Genomic DNA, 12,653 nt, shown 5'->3' on the forward strand with positions numbered 1-12,653 from the left:
AGAGCCGTTAGTAACAACCAACCTTTTTGTTATCTCGGTCAGATTTTTCGTCGAGGTTTATGTGTCTTTTTCTTAAAATAATATTTTTATTAATTACATAAGTTTTGTTTTGTTTTGTTTTGTTTAATTGTGTTATCGGTCGATATGTCGTTTTGGTATAAAGGCTCGTGATATAGAATTGACAAGAAGGTTTCGTGGTGTAGTTGGTTATCACGTCAGTCTAACACACTGAAGGTCTCCGGTTCGAACCCGGGCGAAGCCATTATCATTTTTTGTTCAAATATCTTTCTTTGGCCTGTTACGATTCATCTTCATAACATCTCCAGTTATACGTACTCCTAATTTATAATTTGAAAATCACGTTTTTCTAACATAATTATGTGATTGAAGTACGCTTTCATATAACAACTAGACTAGTATTAGAGTACTTGTTAAGTTGGTATAGACATACAATGCGTTTCTACTAATACAGTAAAACCTCTATAAATTAATACACACTATAAATTAATAAATTTTGCTAGTCCCAAATCGGGACAGTGTAAAAAATAACAAAATTCGATAAGATAATAAGATAATAATTTTTTTAAAATCACCATGTATCATCATTTTTTGTTCAAATATCTTTCTTTGGCCTGTTACGATTCATCTTCATAACATCTCCAGTTATACGTACTCCTAATCTATAATTTGAAAATCACGTTTTTCTAACATAATTATGTGATTGAAGTGCGCTTTCAGATAACAACTAGACTAGTATTAGAGTACTTGTTAAGTTGGTATAGACATACAATGCGTTTCTACTAATACAGTAAAACCTCTATAAATTAATACACACTATAAATTAATAAATTTTGCTAGTCCCAAATCGGGACAGTGTAAAAAATAACAAAATTCGATAAGATAATAAGATAATAATTTTTTTAAAATCACCATGTATCATCATTTTTTGTTCAAATATCTTTCTTTGGCCTGTTACGATTCATCTTCATAACATCTCCAGTTATACGTACTCCTAATTTATAATTTGAAAATCACGTTTTTCTAACATAATTATGTGATTGAAGTGCGCTTTCAGATAACAACTAGACTAGTATTAGAGTACTTGTTAAGTTGGTATAGACATACAATGCGTTTCTACTAATACAGTAAAACCTCTATAAATTAATAAACACTATAAATTAATAAATTTTGCTAGTCCCAAATCGGGACAGTGTAAAAAATAACAAAATTCGATAAGATAATAAGATAATAATTTTTTTTGAAATCACCATGTAAAATATGGTTCCAATAATATCATAAATTAATAATCATGTAAATTTATATATATATATATATATATGCTGATATAGTAAAGTATGTTTCTCTTAAACCCCATATCTATAAAATAATTGTTATATTGTATCTTCAAACTATAATGATATAAAATATTCTATAACATTTCATAAAACAGCTAAAACTTTTTAAAGTTTTTAATTTCTAAATATGCATCATTTACATTTTGATAGTTTGATAGATTATTAAAATACGATAATTGATATTCTTCTTCATAAATTTGAAAATTTATCTCATGTGTATAAGTGAATTTGTCTATAATATTTGTAATTCATTGTCAATAATATTTTTTAATTATTTCAAATTCAATTCCAATACCATAAAATTTACAATATCCAAAATTCTAATATTATTTTGCAAAAATTGTCTAATTTTTTAAAAAATCAAAAAATTAAAAATATACCTATAAATTAATAATTATTAATTTACACTATAAAATAATAATTATTAATTTATAGATAAATTAATATCTCTATAAATTAATAAAATATTTTGGTCCCAACATTATTACTTTAGAGAGGTTTTACTGTATATGTTTTGCATTCATCTCACGAGTCACGAGACAATAGAGCTCGACAGCTAGACACGATTGCGTTAGGCTTTAGATAACTTTGCTATAATCTCCTTTTCCTCACTAATAAATCGACTAACTCTCACTTGTATAGTTTAATGGACGCCATTGATAGTACGTACTAGCCATTTTCCAGGATATATTGAAGTCCTTACCCACTAGTATCTCAAGGCCCTTAAGCTCAACCATGAAGCTCTTACTCTCTACTTCATCTTCCGAACCCACCACATACGTCTGCTCCTTTGAGGTAACCTCAATCGTCTTGGTCTCGTTCAAGATTGGGTTCCCATTGATATGTATTTCAGAAACTTCCCCTGTTCCTTGAAGTCCCAAAACAATCACTTTCTCAATCACTAAACCTTCGCTCAACGCAAACTTACCTTCTTTTACTCTTGACCATATCTTCACACTCTCATTTCCAACCGATGCGTAGAAGTCAACGTACGTTGACTGCCCGTTTCTAAGTTCCATCTCTGGAAGCTCATCTTCGTCCAGAAAGAGTTTCCCGGTGGCATATCCCTCTGATGCTCCTGCAGGGAAAGTGATGACCAGACTAAACGGTGTAGTTCTCGCTTCTTTAGAAACCAACCCACCTTGTTGCATCGGTAATATCGTGTTCTGATACAGATGAACGTTCACGGCGTTTAAAGGAGCTGGGAGAGTCACACGCTTCCCGTTCTTGGAAACAACGACCTGAGTCATGTCAAACATATGATACCAAGAACCTGGTGGGAACAGTGCTTCCACTTGGGTCTTGCCTTGTTCAAGAACCGGTGATATCATCAAGCTGCTTCCAAGCAAGAACTGTTTGCTCAAACCATAGCATTCGGTGAAATCAGGGAAAGAGAAGAAGAGTGGTCTAGCCACTGGTGCACCAGTCATATGGGCTTCGTAGTTAAGAGTGTAGAGAAAAGGAAGGAGTTTGTATCTCATCCCAAGAGCGTTACGAGCCGACTCTGCAACTGTTCCCCGTTGGTAAAGCTCTTTTCTTGGAGCGTAGTAATCAGCGTGATTTCTTGAAAAGGGGTAAAACGCACCGACTTCAATCCAACGATTGCATAGTTCTTCTTTTGTCGGAGGAAAGAACCCACATATGTCTGAACCAACCATGGGAACTCCAAATATCCCAAAATTCAACATCGTTGAGATAGATACTTGCAAGCTCTGCCATGTTCCTTGGTTGTCTCCAGTCCAGTGAGCCGCGTACTGACCTGAACCAACAAAAGTGGACCGAGATAATATGAACGGACGTTTGCCTTGGATAGCAAGTAAGGCCTTGTGGGTCGCTATGGTCTCAGAGAACCCATAGATGCTGTGAGCGTCGTACTCTCGAACACCATTGTAATGATAAGCACTTGTGGCAATAGTCTTGAATCCGAGAGGAGCTTTGTGTCCAGTAGCATTGATCTTGTAAGGTGGATCATCCCACCTTGTATTGGTTAAATTCTTGCAGTCTAAGCAACACCTCGCACTAGGTTCATCCCCACCCGGGCATTGCTTCCCTTCAGGGATTGTGCACAAACCAGAACAGAAGTTGGAGACCTCGTTCATGTCTATCCATAAACCATAAATGGGGACTAATTCATGGAACTGTCGGATTTCATCACCCCACCAAGAAACCGTTTTAGGGTTAAGGAAATCAGGGAAGTAAAGAGGACCAGGTCACACTTGAGCCAAGAATGGCTTACCTTTATATTTAATGAACACATCGTTGGCCATGCCTCTTTGGTATACACCGTAGCTCGCGTTAACACCAATACCAGGATCAGTAATCACAACATAATTCATTCCTATCTTATGGATCCTATCCAAGGAAGCCAATAGCTTAGCACGAGGGAAGTTCACAGTATCCAAGGAGAAGTCCTTGTAACCATCCATGTAATCAGCATCGTTCCAAATCACATCAAGAGGGATCTTAGCCTTGCGATAATTGTCCACAACATCTTCAATAATTGATACGTTACGGTAACTCCATCTACATTGATGAAATCCTAAAGAACAAATTAGGTTAAAGATAAGTAAGAAAACACATAAATTACACAGAAACAAGGGGATATTCATATTAGTACCTAGAGACCAGTACGGCATTGGTGCTGGCCGTCCGATTAACGAAGTGTATTGATCAACGACGTTGAGAGGCGACGATCCAGCAAAAAAATAGAAATCGAAAACACCTCCAATTACCTTGTACGTCAAGGAATCGCCTCTGTAAACCACATCCATACCATTACTGTTGAGGAGCAGAACAGAGTGTGCATAGGGTTTACCTCTAACGTTTCTCAGATCCATATAAACCGGATTCGACCCGTAAAGATCGGTGTTGAGTTTAAACGCCGAGACGTCTTCAGCGAAGAGAGTGTAAGGCTCATTAGCTACAAGCTTGATTCCATTGGCTTGTGAGTTTTCACCAAATCCGTACAGAGACGCGTCTGTAGGTAACGAAGTTGAGATCTCAAGGTACTGGTCCTTGAAGACCATCTCTCCGAAGTTCTCATCGGAGCTTCTGCTAGTGTTGAAAATCGTCTCACCGTTGGATCTTCTTCTCACGGCGAATCTGAAAGGATCTGTGGTGAAGCTTAAAATCAGCTCAGGTCCGGAGATCTCCTTTACAGTAACCGGAGATTTTCTTGATATTCTGATCACCGGCGGTGGCTTCTCCCGGCGGAGGAGATTTTACGGAACTTCCCATCGTTGTTCATTGGCGTCTGTGATGTGAACACGAAGACGATGATCTGTCTCGTGCCTGCAAAAAAAAAAAAGAAAAAAATCCAACGGTCAGAAATAGATTGGTATTGTGGGGTGCGAAGCAGAGGATAACTCTGTACTTGATGAAGAGACGAAGAGTGGTTATATCAGAGCCGTAGATTGTGGTTCTCTGCTTGACTTGGAGATAGCCAATGAAGCTGTCATCTTCGGGAGACTTCTCGATTGAGATCAGACGGTAGCCTTTGCCGATGGAGTTGGAACAGTGGAGTGTTGAGAAGCAGAGGAACAAAGCAAGAAGAAGAGAAAGAGGAGAAGCTATAGATAAAAAAGGAGAGGCCATTGTTAAGTTAGGTAGTGTGATGATACTTTACTGTCTAACTAGATTAGCACCGTGCTCATTCGAATTTCTTTTATTTATATTATAATTTTAGAATAAAATATAATTATATGATTATGTTTAAAAGTTTTTTGGATAAAACATCATGCAATAAAATCATATGCTAAATATAATTACTTGAAAAAAATACTTATTTTGTAAATTTTATATTGTTAATTTTGTAATTTTATTTATGAGAAATGATTATGTTTGATGTTTGTTTTTATTTTATTTTTTGAACATGTTTGGTAAAGTTTTTAATATGACTCGTGCTTAGGTAAGATTTTGTTGCACAATAAGATTTCGGAAATCACGATTAAATGTGCTAAATTGCCAAGATTTTATTCGTTTTACACGTCTATGAATATATTTTTATGTCTAACAATATATATTTTGTAACAATATATGGAATACTAGGCGCTACGTGTTAGTCAAACGGTTAAAATGAATTTAGAGCTTAACGAAAAAATCAGAGATTAAATATTGGACTCTAATACCATGTTATATTCAAGCTTTACTATGGACTTCTAACTCAAAACTAATTGACAATTAATGATAGCTCTTTAAATTTCCAATGTGGGATTTAGATCGTATTCCAACAGACAACATATAAGACATTTAAGATATGAAGACAAAAAGAAGAAAGCACAAATCGACAAATTAATATGAAGACATAAGAGTGTAATGTTTTTATTCCAAAATATTTAAACTCACAAATTAATATTACAAACAATATCAAAAATCATTAAGACAATTACAATAAATGTGTACGGCTATGTGATCTATATCACCTACTAGATATCGCACACAAGCTATCTCATAGAAGTATAAAGATGTCAATTTTCTAAATTTTCAAACTTAAAATGTATAGTTTTCTAATATCTTTTCAAAAGTGTATATTTGCCAATTTACTCTAAGAAGTATCTGAAAAATATCTTGCTTTCTCACTCAATCACAAAAAGTATCTCTTGATCTCCAATTTCATTCACGGATCTTACTTTCCGACTCCATTTTTTGAGTTAACTTTGTTCTTATGTGTGAACAGGAAAATAACTAACCAATAGATGATTGAGAAAGCTAAAAGTATTGGAGCTTTATTGGGAAACAAAATGTGTATCTTGCAGACCAACTATTATGGACCGTCAAAGTCTGTTTACAAAGTGAACTTCACAAGTGATAAAGATTAAGAAATTTAAAAGATTTATTTATTCATGCATGTTTATCTATTTTCTATTCTAATTAGGTTAGACATAAGTTAGCTTGTAGATATATTTGTATCAATTCTCTTGAGATCAGTAATACATGAACTTCAATGATTGAGAATGGTGATCTACTTATGACGAGATCACCTTCATTTAATATTATTCAACTATTAGTTTTGATGTAAATATTTTATTTGTTTCTTTGTTGTCTTATGGAGATGTTCACAGATGATAATGATGATGATAATTATGATTATTATAGCAGTATGATGATCATGACTATTAGAGCATGTGTATTGGTTGAGACTCAGATGAGTCTCTCACTAATATAATATTAATTTTTGTAGTATAGAGAAATTGAGAATTTTTTATTAATTTTGTATGTCCATCCATAAAATTTTTAATATAATTTAATATTTTCATATAATTTTATTTGAATACTTTTTTTTGTTATTTTGTTTTTTTATATTATCTTCAAATTATTAAAAATTATTAATATGTTTTAGACAAATTAAATTACTTATTAAATATATTTAATTTTATAACTAGTTATATTTTATACTATATAACATATTATCAATAATGTTGAAAAACATATTATGGATAATAAAATTATAAATACCAATATAGTTATTTTTTCCAACTCGTATAATTTGTTTAATCATATTAATATTTTTATTGTATCAACTAATATTAATTTAAAATAATATGAATATTTAATTTAAAATTATGCATAATGGAATTTGTTAAATAGCTAGGAAGTGACATGTGTCACATGTGTCACATAATGAGAAGAAAATAAAAACAAAAAAATAATAACAAATAAACTGTTTAATATAATTAAGATTTTATGTTTTTGTATTAAAAAAACATAGGAAGTGACATGTGTCACATAATGAGAGGATCATATGATAAACCTTGAGAATCGATTCTCTCTTCTTTTTATTAAAATATTTTTTTTCTTTTTCATTTATTTTGATTGTGAGAAACTCTGTCAGAATCTACTAATGCAAGTGGTCTTATGATATTAATGTGTTAGTAATGTCTTGTGTTAACGATTTATCTCATTTCATCCGTTAACTCATTATGATCCAAATATTCAAATCTTTAGAGTTGATGGATTGGGTCATGAAATTTGACTTATTTTGGCATCCCTAAATATATGTTTTCATTGCATGGAGAAAGATGAATTACATATTTGGATTTGTATATCCAAAATTTGTGATGGTCAATTTTTGTTCAAATATCATAACTATCATAATTCAAAACCTAACAAAATACTTAAACAACTTAATCCAAGATTTTATGGCCGGTAAAACTATTTTTATAATTCTGCTAACACTTAATTCAAAGCTATGTAATATCTATATATGAAAAATGAACATTTATTATGTTTCTTAGCTATCTAGACCATATATGAATAAATTTGTTGTGTAGACCATCTTCCTACATTTTAAGCTTTTCTGGCGTTCTTTGATCCAGAGAAATATTAGTCTATAAAACATGTGGAGAAATTTTTTTATAGCTCTGAAGGTATATTATACAGGCTGTGATTCATTTGACTTAATAATTTCTCTTACTTTTATGGCTATTTAATTCACTTATAATTTGGATGACTCGTGCTATTTAGAAAATGAGTTTCATAGAAACTATACTTTATTATATAAGTTTAGTTAATTTTATTCATTATTATTTTATACTATTATATGATACATGTCAAAATTTTAGATGACACATATCAATGTTTTAGAACATGAGTTTTATAAGATGGTAAAACCATCTCCATCCCTCATATAATGAGAGTGTCTTCCCACAAATAAAATGTACTATGAAAAAAAATTATTATTTTAATATTTAAGTGTCTTTAAATTGAAGATAGAGTGTGTTTAATGTTTTGGCAGAGTCATTTTGAATAGGATGTCTCTAATTTAAAGATACTCTCGTTATTTAATTATGATTTATGAATACTGTTAGAGTTTTAATTTTTTAATATTATTGAAAACATCATCCTTGTTTGTGCAATGTTAGGTTATCCCCAACGCAGAATTCTAATAGGGGTTTTAGTGGAAAAGGAAAAAAAATCAGAATAAAGAAAAAAATGTAAGAAAGGCTCTAATATTGCATACTATATTATGGTTTAAGAGCTCGTACGTGTCGAGTGTTCGTTGGCTGGACAAAAAAATAGAAGAATCAAAAAAACATTTGTTTCTCCGACCAAAAAAAAAAAAAAAATTTGTTCGACGATTACAATTTTTTCTCTCTCGATCTCTCTCTCGCTGTTTCTCTCTCGATCAAAGGCCATTCTTGACAAAAGGAAGGAGAAGGATATGTTACAGCTATGAAATCAGAGGCGAATGTGGAGAAGAAAGGGGAAGCGGAAGGGATTTAATCTCGGAGGCAAATCGGATGATATTGATTTGAGTTTGGAGTCGAGTCATTCAGATGAGGTTGAAGCAATTGGAAGCAAGGGTAAGTTTCTCCGTGTAGTAGGTTGAATTCGCGAATAGTTAGTAAGGATTTGTGTTTATTCGATTTTGTTCGTAAATTTGGGATTAGGGTTGGTTGTTCTCATTTCTTTGTTTCTGAATTTGTACTTTGGTTCATTTGGTTCTTACCTCTTGGAGGATGCTTTGCTGGTCGGTGATGGTTCTGATGGATCGTTTTCTTCTCTGCCCTACATCTTCAGGTAGTGTTCTTTCTCTTAACCGATTTTTTCTGTCTTTCTATATAAGTGAAATTATATACCTTTGTCTCTTTGATGCAGGCAGTCGAGGTACAAGGATTAATGTGTGGGAGGTTTGAAGGGAGAAACATCAAGTTACTAACTGGTCTCTTGCCCTATATCTCTGTTGGTTTCTCATGTTTCATCGTATTTGTGATGTGTTTTTCAGATTCTCTTGATGTGTTTTATTGTGTGTTCTTGAAAAGACCCGACCCGTTTTTTTTTAAATAATAAATAAATAATAATAATAAATAAACTGCAACTAGTGGTCCCATACCCACTAGCCACCTAACCACAATCACAATCAACAGCGGAAATAACCAATAATAAAACCAATATTATAACATAAACAATAACCAAATATCCAACATCAGGAAACATAAAACCGGCAACCTAGCAATGTTTCTAATGAACCAACTCTAGCAACCTAGCAATGCCAGACAACAACCAATCGAGTCCCTAGAACATCCTCCTCTTCATTGACTCGATTCCACGATCACACTTTGCCTTTACCTGCACCACAAACACAAATTGCAATGCATGAGTATTTAATAAACACTCAGTAAGGCAATCCTCCCATCTACTGGGCTACACACACAAGCAATAGAGACATCTCTAACCATCAACCAACAATCAACAAACAACAAATAACAAACCAGGACTCTGCATCGACCGACACCAACATGCATCGACCGACACCACATGGGGATGCATGGACCAACACAAGGGATGCATCGACCGATGCAAGTTACACATGCATCGACCGACACTCGTACTGCATCAACCGAGGTACAAGGATTAATGTGTGGGAGGTTTGAAGGGAGAAACATCAAGTTACTAACTGGTCTCTTGCCCTATATCTCTGTTGGTTTCTCATGTTTCATCGTATTTGTGATGTGTTTTTCAGATTCTCTTGATGTGTTTTATTGTGTGTTCTTGAAAAGACCCGACCCGTTTTTTTTTAAATAATAAATAAATAATAATAATAAATAAACTGCAACTAGTGGTCCCATACCCACTAGCCACCTAACCACAATCACAATCAACAGCGGAAATAACCAATAATAAAACCAATATTATAACATAAACAATAACCAAATATCCAACATCAGGAAACATAAAACCGGCAACCTAGCAATGTTTCTAATGAACCAACTCTAGCAACCTAGCAATGCCAGACAACAACCAATCGAGTCCCTAGAACATCCTCCTCTTCATTGACTCGATTCCACGATCACACTTTGCCTTTACCTGCACCACAAACACAAATTGCAATGCATGAGTATTTAATAAACACTCAGTAAGGCAATCCTCCCATCTACTGGGCTACACACACAAGCAATAGAGACATCTCTAACCATCAACCAACAATCAACAAACAACAAATAACAAACCAGGACTCTGCATCGACCGACACCAACATGCATCGACCGACACCACATGGGGATGCATGGACCAACACAAGGGATGCATCAACCGATGCAAGTTACACATGCATCGACCGATGCAAGTTACACATGCTCGACATAACACGAAGACTCTAAGGTTTTACGCGCCGTCCTCGCACTTGCATCGACCGACGCACAGAGTGCATCGACCGATGCAACATGCCGAGCATCGTGTTCCCCGAAGCTTCTCGCCGGATCTTTGTTCCTGCAACCACAAAACTCGATCCCAAGCCACAAGAAAGCTTCCTAACGTCCCAAATAACCATCTAACAAGTCTATCAACACATAAACAAGAAGATCAGAGAAGCTCTAGCTTAGATAAGCCATGGTCCTGCACTTACCTTTGCCCAGAAGAATCTGAACCTTAAACCAACAAGAAAAAACACCTCCAGGAAGCTCCTAGCTACAGATCTCTACAGAAACAGCTAGGAGCTTCCAGAAATCACCAAGTACACTCAAGAACACTTAAGGAACGTTTTCTACTTTTCTTTTGTCTCAAAAACGGCTAAACACGACTAATGAGACAAAACTCAAGTTAAGGGTTTTCCTAACCCAAAACGCGGCATTTAACTCCAACCGCAGAAAAACGACCTTGCATCGACCGATGCAATCTCTAAACCGGGATTTCGGTTCGCGGATGTTACAATTCTCCCCCACCAATATAGATTCGTTCTCAAATCTCTAACAACCATTGGCCAAGGACTCCCGTGCAACCCGTCTCCACGACCCGCACTCCTCCGACCGAACTACGAAAGGTCACCTCTAGGCGATAGACTCACGCTCCATGAATTATTTGCCCTCGACTTTTAGACTTTTCTTTACTCATAGGCCTAAACCTTGAGTTTTTATTGGCTCCTCATTAGGTCTAAGTCTGCATGCCATAATGTTGGCTCCTCATCGGGCCTAAGCCCGCATGCCATAATATATAAGGAAAAATCTAATATTCGTCTCTCGGGTTGCCACCCTACAGCGCGCCCCCGGATCGTCATCCGAAGTCGATATACCAACCATACTCCCAAGCCACAAAGTCTCAGAATATTGCAGTACTAGGAGAACCTAAGTTCCCCAAGAGTCGCGAGCAAACAATTCTGAACACGTCTGAGTCGTATCCCTATCCAGGTTTCCTTCCTGTGGCTCGCGTAAGACAACACAATGTCCTACCAACCACATATCCCCTCACTGGAATACCTCATGACCACACAAGGATCATATACATGCCGCACAGGCCGCCACAAAGGCCAAACAAATGTCCTAAACAGAACCGCCACCAAGGCCAAACAAATGTCCTAAATAGGACCACCACCAAGGCCAAACAAATGTCCTAAACAGGACCGCCAGCAAGACCAAACAAATGTCCTAAACAGGACCGTCACAAAGACCATATGTCCTGAAGGACCGCCTGAACAGGCACTCTGGCTAAACAGCCCGCCACAAAGGCCACACATCTGGCTAAACAGCCCACCACAAAAGCTACACATCTAGCTAAACAGCCCGCCACAAAGGCCACACATCTGGCTAAACAGCCCGCCACAAAGGCCACACATCTGGCTAAACAGCCCGCCACAAAGGCCACACAATGTCTCAAAAGACCGCCACTAAGGCCACACAATGACTAAAAGTCCGCCATTAAGGCCTCACAAGCCCCTCCAAGGCTCTCTCCACTAAAATGGACAAATTTTAACTCACATAAAACTTTCCATTTTTAACACTTTCCACTTTTGGAAACTCATAATTCAGGAAACTTTCCTCCAAAAACCCCGCCTCACCGAAACTTTGTACCCCGAGCACCACCTCATCTTGTTACTTAGTCGCACAACCAACCACCCCAAGCAACCAAGTAAACAAGAGAGATGGGCTGGAATACTCCATTCCCGCTCCAACCACGGATTACATATGGGACCAGGCTAGACAAGCTCAAGTTGCGGCTTGCTTCTCTTAACTAAAACATAATTTGTAAACTTTCCTTATTGCATAAGAGTGTCCTTTCTTTTTCTCGACAGTGCTTGTGTAGAGGATCAAATCATTAATCATATCACCTAAACATGCAAGTGTATATCTTGTAATTATGATTACAAATTATGAAGACAACAATATTACAAAATCACCAAAGCAATAATTAGTCATATTGTAATACTTTTACCGATTTGGCTGTTGGCTAATCAGCATAGGCTGATTCTCAATAGTACTGGCTTCAGTTTATCTCTCGTGCTGTATATTTCTATTTTAGCCAAGCTTCAAACAAATCTGAATTTTGTGTAGAGGTTGAATGACCAATAACGCAATAAGTAACCATAAT

The 12,653-nt window shown here is 35.7% G+C and overlaps 1 non-coding gene and 1 pseudogene across 2 annotated transcripts; one reads left to right on the top strand and one right to left on the bottom strand.

The window, feature by feature from the left end:
- Positions 1 to 188: 188 nt before the first annotated feature.
- Positions 189 to 262, top strand: TRNAV-AAC (transfer RNA valine (anticodon AAC)). The gene has a single exon. It is a non-coding gene; the product is annotated as a tRNA-Val (tRNA).
- A 1,560-nt stretch (positions 263 to 1,822) lies between these two features.
- LOC104780409 (putative alpha-xylosidase 2) lies at positions 1,823 to 4,976 on the bottom strand (annotated as a pseudogene). The gene is made up of 3 exons (XR_015596802.1): positions 4,729 to 4,976; positions 3,973 to 4,646; positions 1,823 to 3,894 (listed from the first exon to the last, which is right to left on the bottom strand). The product of XR_015596802.1 is annotated as a putative alpha-xylosidase 2 (transcript).
- Positions 4,977 to 12,653: the final 7,677 nt, after the last annotated feature.

Source organism: Camelina sativa, chromosome 4 (genome assembly GCF_030686135.1).
Source record: "Camelina sativa cultivar CO46 ecotype springtype chromosome 4, ASM3068613v1".
Classification (NCBI taxonomy): Eukaryota; Viridiplantae; Streptophyta; class Magnoliopsida; order Brassicales; family Brassicaceae; genus Camelina; species Camelina sativa.